Genomic DNA, 14,395 nt, shown 5'->3' with positions numbered 1-14,395 from the left:
TACAGCTGTCCTGCCAGGGCACCCCCTGTGCAGAGCACCCCAGAAAATATCAGCTCCTGATAGGTCTCCACTCCAGCCACCTTGCCAGGGGGCCTTCTGCACAGAGCCCTGTGACACCAGCTTGTATCCACTTCAGCTTTAGCCAGGCGGCCTGGGTGCCCTCAGTGTGAAGATGCATACACCCCTACGTTTCCTGTAGCATAACTTACAGTAGCCAAGGTGTGGAAACAACACAGGTATCCACCAGAGATGAATGGATAAGGGCTTCTCTTCATCCAAACCACCACCTCCCTGCTTCCCTAGCCACAGATCCCCACCTGAACCCCCAAACCCCCCACTATGTCTGCACCACCCAGAGGGTGCTAGCCCAAAACCTGGTGTCTGTGCAACCCATGTCCTTTCCAGAACCTCCATGTTCACACACTCTGCCAGCACCCCCACAAATCACCAGCAACCTCAGGGCCCTGCACTCCACCTGCACCCCAGAGTCCTTGCCCACACCCTGATGCCCCTGTACCCCTGGCCAGAGAAGCACCCAGAAGTACCTGCAGATCCTGGTCCTCCTTCTCCTTGGTAGCAGCGGGTTGCAGCCTCTGGACCAGGTAGCCAGCATGTGGGAGAAATTCCAGTTGGAAGAGGAAGCACAAGACTCAAAACGTGGGTTTTCATGCACTGAGGTAACACAAGGATCACCACCTCTTTCCAACTCTTCAATGCGTGTTGTTGCTGATACTACATTACAAGTTAGAAAGGATTCTGTGCCTTAGAAGCCAATGGTGTTGCAGCAGCACCACTGCAGGAGAGGACAAAACAAAGTTTCTTAGGAATGCTAACAACAGAGTTCCTAAATACACCACAGACATGGCATAAGTCAACCCTGGTACAGATTTATGAATTAGAGGCACATAAGATTGAAACAGGGAGGGAGCTTCATCCCCAAGAAACATGTAAGCCTTCAGGGAATATAGCTCCAGATGCAAACGTCTTCCATGCTGTACACTCACTGATCACAAATGAAATCCACTCATTGCCAGTTATTGATCCTATCAGTGGACTGCAATTTGTACACGTACCCACGAAAGAATCCTCACGTTCCTCCAGCATTTTATGTCTGGTCTGCCGAAGCCTGCCTTCATGAAGCAGAACCTGGATGTTCTTGCATTTGGGACCCACCACAGCATCCCTTCATCCACCAGGAGACTCCCATCAGTACAGCCTTGAATGTCTTTGCAGAAAGACAGCTGCTGGCTTTCCTTGTGGTGCATGAGTCAGAAGTTGATATTTATTCCAAGTCTGATGTAATTAAGCTTGCTGCTGAGAAAACGTTCAACAACCTAGATATCACAGTGACCCAGGCCCTCAGCACCGTTCACAGTGTCTTGAGGGTGTTGTGAAGTACGGTAAGCTGGAAATCCTGGGCAGATTAGTGTGGGCTGACCTCTGGGATGCTGGTCACAAGTGAAGCAGATAGCACCAGGGGTGTCATTTCCCTGTCAGATGTGTGGTAAGCCCTGATACTCATGCCTGCAGGTGCCAAGCAGAAGGAGACAGATGCAGAATGGCCACTGTGCATGGAGAAGCCCTTGGAGAAAACGCGAGCAAGGATTCTGGGTCAGGATTTGCCTCCTGAACACTGACCATGATAGAAGATGGTGAAATAGCTACGAATGTGTTTCAGGGTTTAGTGATGGATATTTTTTTTTCCAGTGATGTTGAAATCAAGCATAGGAGCAGATTTTATGTGTTTGAAGATGCAGGCTTGCATTAAAAGACTGTTTTCAGACTTTAGAAAAATTTCAGATGCTATATATTATCAAAGTGCACTGTGTCCTGAAATTCTTATTATTTTTCATCTCAAAGAATCACTGGTCTATTACAGGTAATAGAACATAAGGGGAGAGCATGGCCTGTTCATATCTCGTGTTTTATATCACAGGTTACGTCATCACTGTGGCCCGTGGCAGGTGGAGACTCGCCAGGCTGGGGAGTGAGTCTTCGAACCTTTCTCCAACTGGCTTCTTTTCCTTAGATTTGTGGAACAACTGTAATTTGAATATAATCAATTTGTAAAACTTAACAGCTTTTTATGTTGTCTGTTCTGATCTATGATGTAAAGAAATCTGCTTTACGACAGCTTTATTTATTTTTACTCGCAGCAATATTCTACACAGCTTGGCAGGTAAGCTTCACCGTACCCATTAATAAACCATTGGTTGTTATTGTAAATGGCAACTTCCTTATTTAACTTTGGATCTGGAAAGGATAAAACTTCTAATGTAGCCACTGTTAGAGCGTAAAAGCTCAGGTTTCCAAAAGCATGTGGAGACCTGCTCTGCTAGACTGGAAACAGGCAACCATTATGAGGAAAGAAATTGCTGTGAAAATGTCAACTTTTTTCTCATGTATGGAAATGTAAAATCATGGGATGCCTGGGTGGCTCAGTCCATTACGTGTCCACCTTTGGTTCAGATCATGATCCCAGGTCCTGAGATTGAGTCCCACATTGGGATCCCTGCTCAGCGGGGAGTCTGCTTCTCCCTCTTCTGCAGCTCCCCTGCTTGTGCTTTCTCTCTCTGACAAATAAATAAATAAATAAATAAATAAATAAATAATAAGAAAATCTTAAAAAAAAAAAGAAATGTAAAATCATAATGTCTGTATGACTGCTGATGGATTGTTTTTGTAAAGTCTTATTATGGCATAAGCGGTATTGTCATGTGTTTGGAGAGAAACAATGATTCTTAATGTAAGTCCTCTGGAAATGTCCAAACTGTGGATATATATGAGTATACTGTGATTCTGCTGTTTTTGTTTTTGTTTTTGGCAGATTGAAAAATTAAAATAAATCTTACTATCTATAGGGCACCTGGGTGGCTCAGTCATTTAAGTGTCTGCCTTTGACTCAGGTCACGACCTCAGGGTCCTGGGATCAAGAACGGTGTCAGGCTCCCTGCTCAGTGGGGAACTTAAAACATTCTCCCTAACCCTCTGCCCCTTCCCCACTCATTATCTCTCTCTCACATATAAATAATTTTAAAATAATCTTACTACCTATTAAAAAAGAGATGAATGGATAAAGAACAGGTGGTATATATACAAAATGGAAAATTACTCACCCATAAAAAAGGATGAGATCTTGTAATTTGTCACAACATGGATAGACCCAGATGGCATAAACCTAGGTGAATTATGTCACAGAGAAAGACAGTGTATGAATTCAGTGACTAACATAATATAATAAAAAATATTATTATAAAAAATCCAGTCTTATGTGGAATCTGAATAGAAAAGCAAATGAATAAACAACCAAACAAAAAGCAGAATCAGACCTATAAATACAGGGAACAAAGTGATGTTTGTCAGAGGAGAGGGAGGGGGGCATGGGAGAAATGGGTGCAGGGGAGTGGGAGACACAGGCTTCCCGTTATGGGATGAATAATCAGGTGGATGGAAGGCACAATGAAGGGAATATGGTCAATGGTATTGTAATAGTGTCTCTGGTGACCCATGGGAGCTACACTTGTGGTGAGTATAGGATAAGGTAAAAACTTCTCCAATCAGTATAATGCCCACCTGAAGCTACCATGATATTGTGTGTCAACTATGCTTCAATTAAAAAAATATGAGTCAGAAAGTATATATATAAAACAGAATTGGGTTTGTCTGACAGTGATAGAAACCCAAAAGCAATCCAGCTGGAATTAGCCTCACTCAGACTGTCTAGGGGCCGCAGGTAACTCTGGACTCTTGGGACACTCTGCTCTTCTCTTCTATGATTATTTTACTTCCAGTTCCCTTCTTTGCTGATTTCTGTTTCAGCTTCCTTTTCCAGCTTTTTTGTGTGCACCCCTGTGATTGGTGTTCTGTCCTAGGCCAAATGGTCTTCTTCTCTTCACACTCCTCATGAGGAACCCCATCTATCCCCCAGTTTCAGAGAGCACCTCTCTGCTCATTGCTCTTCTCTCCCCTGAGCTCCAGACCCTGTGTATCTGCTCCGTGATGAGACAGCTCTGAGCTCACTCTTTCAACAAGTCATTACTGGGAGCTTCCTGTGTGCTGGGGAACAAATAAGGAAGTTTCCTGAACACATTCCTTTTTAAATTAGTTTTAGGGGTAGAATTTAGTTTTGTATTAGTTGCATAGAACACCTAGTGCTTATTCCATCATGTGCTTCCTTAATGCCCAATCACCCAGTTACCTCATCTCTCCACCAAGCGCCCTCCAGCATCCCTCAGTTTGGTCCCTACAGTTCAGTCTCTTATAGTTTGCCTTCCTTTCTGTTTTCATCTTATTTTATTTTCCTCCCCTTCCCCTATATTCATGTGTTTTGTTTCTTAAATTCCACATATGAGTAAAATCATATGGTATTTGTCTTTCTCTGACTGACTAATTTCACTTAATGTAATATCCCCTAATTCCATCCACATTGTTACAAATGGCAAGAGTTAATTCTTTTTGGTGGCTGAGTAATATTCCATTGTATGTTTATACCACATCTTCTTTACCCAGACTTCCAACATTTCTGATTTTGCACCCTGCTGCTTATAATACTTTGTGTAGCCTCCTCAAGCAGACTCCATCTCCTCCACTGTATCCTCAGCTGTATCACATCAAATTCAAGTCTCTCCACCTCTCATCTTCCAAATGGTCATCACGTTTCTACTTGTAGACTTGCAGCATTTGTTTTCTCAGACCTCTGATTGATTTCTTGGGTGTTCAGAATGATCTGATAACCATGTAGTTGTATTCAAGGGAGGAGAGAAACTGAACTCCTTCCCCCAGAACTTTCTGATTGGATCTGGACATGAAGACTGTGAACCTGGTGACAGGCTGGATTCTGTTCTCCCCCTTCTATGAGGCTGAATGTTGTTTTGGCAACAGGTGACACAGCTTCATCCTTCCCAGGTTCAGGTTTATTGTGGGAAGGTGTACCAAACACAATATCTATGATTTTCTAGACATATTTTTGAGTGTTTATGGATAAGTTGAGAGTAGCATTTGCTCTAGTGCCATGTTGTCCACTTACCCCTGAAGTGTGATATTTCATGGGGTCTAATGGCCCATGTCTTCATTAACATTGGTGTCAGTGTTTTAGGGAATGGTGACTCTGAGTGACACATTTAGCTTTGTACTGGTTGAGTCTTTCAGCTTCTTGATGAATGTAACTATAAATACAACCCAAATATTATTTTTTCATCCTGATGGAAAGTTAACTTGTTTTCTTTGAAAAATGGTTTCCAGGCAATGATGTCAGGAGGGTCATTGAAAAAGCCATGAGTAATTGGCCAGCTGAACTGCCTGGTGATTGGCCACCCAAATGGCGCCAACTTAACAGTGCCCTGGTGATAGGCCAGGGCATGGTGGTGACATCACAAGAAGGCACTGTGATGCCCCAAGCCTGTTATAAAGCATAGCAACAGCCCAGGCTGCACTGAGAGAGAGATGGCGCTTCAGCCACAGCTCTTCCTGCTGCTATTCCTCACGTTCTCTGCCCTGTTCTCTGCCCCTGCCCATGGCAAGCCCCCTGCCCACTCCTCTCACCCCAGGCCTCTCAACAACACTCTGCATTCCACTCTCATGTTTGTGCCTACTTTTGTGCTCCTCTGTGGTCCTGAGAGTCCACAAACCTGCTCCTGGTGACTGCTGGACATGTTTCTCACTATGAAGATGGTCTGGCTGCTCAGGTACACATTTCCATTTGGCTTGTAGGAGTGGGACACTAGCAATCAGAATACCGTAGATTCTCAGCCAGCTGGGTCCCACACCTCTGGGTTCACAACTGGGATCAGTACAGGAAAGCTGAGTCCATGTCCTGAGGGAGCACTGGGCACACTACGACTCTAGAGCCCTCCAGCCCAGCTCAGTACAGAGGACATGAATGCCCTGAACATCCGGCCGACCCAGATGTGCACAAGGTGTACAATGTCTCCAGACACCTGATGAAGAGGGAATTTTAGGAAACAAGTAAGTACTGGGACAAGGAATCACCATATCATTGGACACAGTGGGAGTCCTTGGAACATAGGTCTTCAGACCACAAGCTGTCTGACCCAGCTCAGCAGTGGACAAACTAATCCCCCATACACCTGGCCAACTAGGGGCCAAGAAACCATCAACCCTCAAACACAGCAGAACACAGAGCAATTCAGTTCCCAGAACAGAGCACCCAACAGGAGCCCTCAGACTTGGAGACTTCTGAACTCATTTGACACTGGCCAGATGAGTCACACAGACACTGGGTGGACCATCAGCCCTCATACCACAAGCTGGCCAGCCAAGTACAGCACAAGGCAAGTGAGTCCAGAGAACACTGGGCTTGCCAAGTACCAAGAAACCATGAGTCCTATATCCCAGGTCAGCAACGGGAAAAGGACTCATCTGCACAGCAGGATCACCATGTGCCCTTGGACCTGGAGACCAACAACTCAGCTCTGTGCTAGTCCAAGGAGGCAACTTGACAGCAGGCTCACCATGTGCCCTTCAACCTGGATACCAACCACACAGCTCTGCACTAGGCCCAGCAGGCACCTGGACAGTGGTCTCCCCACATGGAGACGTGGAACTAGAACACAGGACACTCAAACACTGGGCTTGCCAGTTTTCATGCTATAAGAACTACAAACCTGCACAGAATTGCATGCATGAGTCCATTGGACCCATGGCTACCTGGGAGACTTCAAACCAGGAGCCCTGCAACCCAGCTAAGCACTGGGCTAAAAAGCCAATGGAACATCAGCCTGAACCAAAACCTGCTGATAGGGTGCCTTCCAACTCTACATAGAAGTGAGCATTCCAGTCCCCTTCTCCCTGGGATTGACTTCAGACTGATGAACTTATGCCCTGTTACCTGTGCAGTATTCATCTTTTGGGGAGTTCTCCTCCTCAGAAGAAAATAACACTATGTCCTAGAAGGTGAAACAGATAAGTGGTTTGAAGACTGCATTAAAACTCAGAGCAGAAAATGAGGAAGGGGACTGGGAGGGAATTGTAGAGGAGACCCAGGCCCTGAGCACAGAAGAATCATTGGCTGAGATCCTCCAGTGGAACAAGAGGTCCTCCATCCTGGAGGGAGAGGGAGAGGCTTTAAACAAGAGGCCAAGGAATGAAGTGAGATGCAGGCTCAACTCCATAAGGTGGAGAGGTTCTTCATTCAAATGAAGGTCTTCCTGGAAGTTTCTGCCTCCCATGCAGTGTCCAAGGGGTGACATCTGTGCACCTAGCCACAATGACATAGAAGGGGAATTGGGAAAAATGTGGTCATCTCCAGGAGTAGGGTGTGCTATGAATTTGAATGTCAGGTTAAGTAAACAATTTAAATGATCATTTCTCTTTTTTTAATGTTTTTTATTATATTATGTTAGTCACCATACAGTACATCCCTGGTTTCTGATGTAAAGTTCGATGATTCATTAGTTGCGTATAACACCCAGTGCACCATGCAATACATGCCCTCCTTACTACCCATCACCAGTCTATCCCATTCCCCCAACCCCCTCCCCTCTGAAGCCCTCAGTTTGTTTCTCAGAGTCCATAGCCTCTCATGGACTAAATGATCATTTCTGAATTAGGAATTTATGAGAAAGAACTCCTGGGTGATTGTGATGTGCAGCCTGGCTTTCGGTCACTACTGCCGCTTATGAGTCATCACATTCTCCTGATGCTGGGAAGGGGTCTCCATGGTTCTGAGAAAGTCTTGGTGAGGCATGCAGAGCTGACACTGAGCACAACCTGCCTGTCCCCTTCAACACTTTCAGACATACTGATCTCTACAACCCAAGCACAGCTGCTGAGGTCAGCACCATCCTTATTGGAAGGAAAAGAGAAGCATTATGTCTGCACACAGGTATTTCTGCATAAAGCATTTCTGGCTGAGACTTCCCAGCAGATTGTTTGTAAACCTGAGGTTGGACGCTGATGTTATGGCTTCAAACCGTGGCCACAACAGCAAGTGTTTCTCCATGACAGGTTCCTGTGTAATGCAGTCCTTTGAAGAGCAAATATTACAAGACGAGGAAACCAGGGGAGGGAGTCCAGAGGCATGTGACAATTTGCTGTCTCTGAGTGAAGAGGTGTGGGGACAGGACGGTAGGCAGAATGGTGTGAGGGGCAGGGTGGTGGGTTCTGTTCTGACCATAGATGCACTGCACGAATTGGGGGAGACATGGATTCACATTGTGTACTTTAATTGTCTGGGTGTTTGCACAGAGTAAGGCGCAGTGTGAGAGGTGGGGACAAGTGCACCTTGGAGACTGTGGGGTCTGCTTGGGTATGAAGGAAAGGGTCCAATTCCAAAAGACGGAGCCGAGATTCTGTGATAAATTGGACCCTGGGGGTCAGAAGGGATTTGGAAAGTGAGGTTCCAGGTTCATCCCCTCCTGGGAAATGGGCCCTCTTAGCCCCAGTGATGTGGGCTGGAAGCTCAGGTGAGGTACAGATTCCAGAGAGCTGGTGCCCACCTGTGGCTCCAGCTGAGCTGGAAGAGGAAGAGCCTAGAGCTGTGGCTCCTGGGCTGAGCTCAGTCAAGGCAGTGATCTCATAGCACCTGGGCATACACAGATGGGAGCCATGAGAATGTTTCCTCTGGGGGTGGGAAGTGATCCTCAGAGGGACATGGGAGGTAGAAAGCTTGCATCACTAAAATGGATGGCGTCAGAGCTGATTTGAGGGTGCTGTTTTCAGGAGTCAGTCTGGGGGCTAGTCTAGTCCAGGTCACTTAGATGTAAGGGGATGTGGGTTCCTTGTGTGATCCCAACACTTGGAACCTCCTGTACTTAGCTGCTCAGATTCTGCTCACCATACCGTGGTTTCCACAAACATCAGGGTCCTGGATGGGCTGGCACCCAGAGCTGCTCATCCTTAGAGTCTCCACTCCTTCATCTGTAAAATGGGGGCAACTTTGGTGGGGTGGTTGTGTGAGCAGGAGGCAGGAGATGACAGGGTTGGGGAGGGGTCTACAAGGGCAGGGGACAGATGCAGTCCGGAGGATGGAGGAAAAAAAGAGGGTAGACTGTGAGCTGGGTCTTTGTCCTGGCCTTTCCTCCCCAAAGGAAAACATCAGCTCTGGGAGGACAGCAGTGTGGGAGCTGCCTCTGTCCCATATCTGGCCTTTTATGCATATTAGGGCTACAGGGCATCACAGTCCAGCACCTGCCAAGTCACAGACCAGCACCAGACCCCTCCTGCCTCCTTCACCACTGCTTGATACCCACACCTTAGGATCCTGGGGCCTTTAGGGAAGATTGGAGCTCCCATGAGTCAGGGTGGGACTGCTAGTCTTAGGGAATATTCTGAGGTGTGGGGACAGGTAGAGCACTGCTGCAGATAGGTAAGAAGGTACAGAGGTAGATTTACAGATTCACAGAAAGCTGGAGGTAGTTCAGAAAGGTCCCTTCAGAGGGGCACCCTTTACCCATTTTGGTTGTTTCCAGTCTTTCAGCTATTATGAATAAACCCAGAGTATACATTTATGCACAGTGTTTCATGGGATCTTAAGTTTTCATTCTTTGTGCTAAAGGTCCAGGAGAGTGCTTGCTAGGTTGTAGGATTTATGTTTTGCTTTTGTAGAACCTATCAATCTGACTTACTGGAGTGGCTGTTCCATTTACCTTCCTACCAGCAGTGTAGGAGAGCTGGCTCTTTCCAACATTCGATGTTTTTACTGTGTTTTACACTAACCAGCTGTCCTAATATGTGGGTAGTAGTGATAACTCAGTCAGGTTTTCATTTGCATTTCCCTCATGGCTAGTGAAGTTGAACATTTTTTTTCCTTGTGCTTATTCGGCAACTGCATATTCTCTTTGATGTAATGTCTGTTCATGCCTTTTTGCACGTTTTCTATTTGGATAGTTTTTTTTTTTTTCTGTGTAGTGTTGGGAGTTCTTTGCATATTCTAGATAGAAGTTCTTTGTCAGATATGTGGATTACAAATATGTTCACCTAGTTTACAGCTTGTCTTTTCATGTTCCTAATAGGAACAAAAGTTTTTAGTAGAGCAAAAGTTTTCAATTTTGGTAAAGTCCTGTTTAAGAGTGTTTTCTTTAATGCAGTGTGCTCCCCCCCCCACTGAGAATGATATACACCCTTTCATATGTGACTTTTAGGAAACTGAGGTATGTTCCCTCTATCCCTACATGGTGGAAGGGTCTTTTCAAGAATGGATGCTGTACTTTGTCATATTTTTTTTTGCATCTATTGAGAGGATCATATGGTTTTTGTCCTTTTATTAATGAGGTGTATCACATTGATGGATTTATGGTTGTTGAACCATTCCTGCAGTCCAGGAATTAATCCCTTGTGGTCGTGGTAAATAATTCTCTTAATGTAGTGTTGGATCCCATTGGCTAGTATCTTGGTGAGAATTTTTGCATCCATATTCATCAGGGCTACTGGACTATAATTCTCCTTTTTGGTGTGGTCTTTGGTTTGGGGATGAAGGTAAGGTTGGCTTTATTGAATGAGTCTGGGCAATTTCTATCCATTTCTATTTTTTTGAAAACTTGCAGAAGAATAAGTATGATTTCTTCTTTAAATATTTGGTGGAATTCTGCTGGGAAGCCATCTGGACCTGGACTCTTGTTCATTGAGCAATTTATGATTACTGATTTAATTACATCAATAGTTAATATCTGTTCACGTTTTCTATTTCTTCCTATTTCAGTTATGGTAATTTCTATTTTTTCAGGAATTTGTCCATTTCTTCCAGTTTTCCCAGTTTGTTGCATATAATGTCTCATAATATTCTCTTATAATTGTTTATATTTCTGTGGTATTGGTTATGATGTCTCCTCTTTCATTCATGATTTTGGGTCCTTTCCCCCCCCTTTTTTTCCTGTTAAGTCTGGCTAGGGGTTTCTTGATCTAATTAATTCTTTCAAAGAACCAGTTCTTATTTTCATTGTTCTGTCTTACTGTTTTGATTTGTTTTGTTTTCTAGGTCATCAATTTCTTCTCTAATCTTTTTTATTTCTCTTTTCCTGCTGAATTTTGACTTTCTTTGCTGTTATTTTTCCAGCTCCTTTAAGTTATGTTGTGTATTTCAGACTTTTTTTGTTTCTTGAGGAAAGCCTGTACTGCTTTATACTTTCCTCCTAGGGCTGCTTTTGCTGCAGCCCAAAGCATTGGATTGTTGTGTTTTCCTTTTCATTTGCTTCCAAGTATTTTTAATGTTCTTTTTCAATTTCCTGGTTGACCCATTCATTCTTTAGTAGGATGTTTTTTGACTTCCACATATTTGTGGTCCTTCCAAATGTTCCCTTGTGGCCAACTTCAAGTTTTTAAGTATTGTGGTCTGAAAAGATGCGTGATATGATCTCAGTCTTTTTGTACTGGTTGAGACCTGATTTGTGACCCAGTATGTGATCTATTCAGCAAAATGTTTGATGTTCACTTGAGAAGAGTGTGTTCTTTGTTGCTTTAGGATGAAATGTTCTGAAAATATCTGTTGAGTCCATTGGGTCCAGGGTGTCATTCAAAGTCCTCGTTTCCTTTGTGATCTGGTTAGATGACATGTTCCTTCTTGTGAGTGGGGTGTTAAGGTCCCCTACTATTATTGTTATTATCAAAGTGTATCTATAATTTTGTTATTAATTACTTTGTATATTTGGCTTCTCCCAAGATAGGGGGATTAATATTTATAATTGTTAGATCTTCTGTTGCATAGACCCTTTTCTTATGATATAGTGACCTTCTTCACCTATTATTACACTCTTTAGTTTACAATCTGGTATGTCTGAAAAAAGAATGGCTATTCCAGCTTTCTGTTGGTGTCCACTACGATGATAAATTGTTCTCCATCCATCACACCTTATGTCTTTTGATTGGACCATTTTGTCCATTTACATTTAGAGTAATTATTGAAAGATATGAACTTAGTGCCATTGTATTACTTGTAAAGTCACTGTTTCTGTAGATATCTCTGTTCCTTTTTTGTCTCTCTCTCCACTCAAAGGATCCCCTTTAATATTTGTTGCAGGGCTGGTTTAGTGTTCACAAATTACTTTATTTTTTCTTTTTCCTGAAAGCTCTATCTCTCCTTCTATTCTGAATGGCAGCTTTACTGGATACACTATTAAAGGCTGCATATTTTTTCTAATTTAGCACTTTGAATATTACATGCCAGTCCTTTCTGACCTGCTAGGTCTCTGTGGATAGGTCTGCTGCCAGCCTCATGTGTTTACACTTGGAGATGAAGGACCTCTTTTCCTGAGCTCCTTTCAGGATTTTCTCTTTACCTTTGAATTTTGTTAGTCTCATTATTATATATCAAGGTGTTCACCTACTTTTATTGATTTTGAGGCAGGTTCTCTGTGCTTCCTGGACTTGAATCACCATCTCCTTCTCCAAATTAGGGAGGTTCTCAGCTAGCTTCTACCCCTTCCTATAGGTCCTCATCAGCAGTGACCCGAATAATGCAGATATCATATCACTTTATGGAATCACAGAGTTCTCAAAGTCCCCCACCATGATCTAATAGTTTTATTTCTCTCTTTTTTTCAGCTTTCGTACTTTCCATCACTTTATCTTCCATATCACTGATTTGTTCTTCTGCCTCATTCATTAACTTTGTATAACCTCCATCCACGACTGCATCTCAGTTATAGCATTTTTAATGGTGGCCTCAGTAGATTTTAGTTCTTTTATGTCTACAGTAAGGGATTCTCTAGTGCCTTCTATGCCAGTTTCAAGCCAAGCTAGTAACTTTATAGTCATTGTTTTCAATTCTAGTTCAGACATCTTCCTTATATCCATATTGAATAAATCCCTGGCAGTAAGTACTACCTCCTGTTCTTTCTCTTGGGATGAATTTCTCCATCTCCTCATTTTGTCCAGAAAACAATATAAGACAGAAAGACAAAAAACAGCAATAACAGCAGTATGAAAAACAACAACAACAGAACAAGCAAACAACAAAACAAAAACTAGATCCTGGGTGTGTTTTGGTGTGCTTGTTAAAAGAAACTAGATGTAAAAATAAGAAAGAAATATTTTAGGGAAGAGTTAAGATGGCAGAGGTGTAGGAGACCCCTTTTTCAGCTGGTACCCTAAGTCAAGCTGGATAGGTACCAGACCACCTGAACATCCATGGAATCAGCCTGAGACACAGAAAGATACATCTGGATCTCTACAAATGAACATCTCCAGCTATGAGTATTGAGGTACGAAGCGGGGGGCCGTGCAGCTGTGCACAGATATCGGAAGATAAATGGAAGGGGGAGGGAGCCACCACATTTGGGTGCTGGGAAGCGGTAGCCTCCGGCACTGGGGAGCGGGTGGACTCGTGGACTGGCAACCGTGAGACAGCAGACTGAGACCATGAGCCAGGGAACGTGCACGGCCAGTCTGAAAACTGGAGCTTCAGAGTGCACGTGAACCACACTGAAACGGAGCTCTGGAGCAAACGGGGGAAGCTGGAGGCTGTTGGTGTTAGAAACACAAAGGACAGAGACGTGCAGCCCCAACGCTGGCTGTGGGGTGCACATCCAGGGACATTGCAGGGTTGAGCAGCACCAACAGAAACAGAGTTAAAGTGACCAGAACATCAGTGGTGAATGGTCTGCAATCCCTCCGTGCTGAGATAGAGACTGGGATTCCACTACTGCTGCTCTGACTCTCAGAAGAGGCACAGCAAACTGCCAGGGAGAGCCTCCAGAGAACAAAAGCCTAGAAATACTGGCTCACAGTGTGCCCAGTCCCATCCCCCCTCACAGGGGACACGGAGACTCTACCCAAACAGGGTAGCCTGAGAATCATCACAGCAGGCCCCTCCCCCAGAAGGAAGGCTGAAAAATCAAGAAGCCCATATCCCTAAGGTCCCTATAAAACAAGTGTGCACTGCCTGGGTCCTGGTCAATAATTTGGGCTCTGGACAACCCAGCAACCTCTCCTCATCAGAATGATGAGAAGGAGAAATCCCGCCCCAGGAAAGAAAAGACAATGAGTCTGTGGTCTCTGCCACAGAACTAATGGATATGGATATAACCAAATTATCAGAAATGGAGTTCAGAGTAACAATGATCAAGATGATGTGTAGACTTGAAAAAAGTATTAAAGAAAAAGTTAATGAGAATATAGAATCTCTAAGGGTGTGAGCAAATCTGGCAGAAATTAAAAATTCTATGAATCAAATGCTGCCAAAAGTAGATGCTCTGACGGCCAGGGTGAATGAGGCAGAAGAACGTATCGGTGAATTGGAGGATGGGTTAGTAGAAGAGAAAGCTAAAATAGAAACATGGATCAAAAAAATCCAATCTCAAGAATGTAGGTTACGGGAGATTAGTGACTCAATGAAACATTCCAATGTCAGAATCATCGACATCCCCAAGGGGGTGGAGAAAAACAGAGGTCTAGAAGAGATATTTGAAGAAATGAAGCTGAAAACTTCCCTAATCTAGCAAAG

At 44.1% G+C, this 14,395-nt stretch overlaps 1 pseudogene; it reads left to right on the top strand.

The window, feature by feature from the left end:
- The first annotated feature begins 611 nt into the window (after positions 1-611).
- On the top strand, positions 612-1,637 carry LOC103680618 (annotated as a pseudogene).
- Positions 1,638-14,395: the final 12,758 nt, after the last annotated feature.

Source organism: Ursus maritimus, unplaced genomic scaffold (assembly GCF_017311325.1).
Source record: "Ursus maritimus isolate PB19 unplaced genomic scaffold, ASM1731132v1 scaffold_5, whole genome shotgun sequence".
NCBI lineage: Eukaryota > Metazoa > Chordata > Mammalia > Carnivora > Ursidae > Ursus > Ursus maritimus.
The sequence above is the reverse complement of the archived record's forward strand: the minus strand, read 5'-3'. Positions and strand labels throughout refer to the sequence as shown.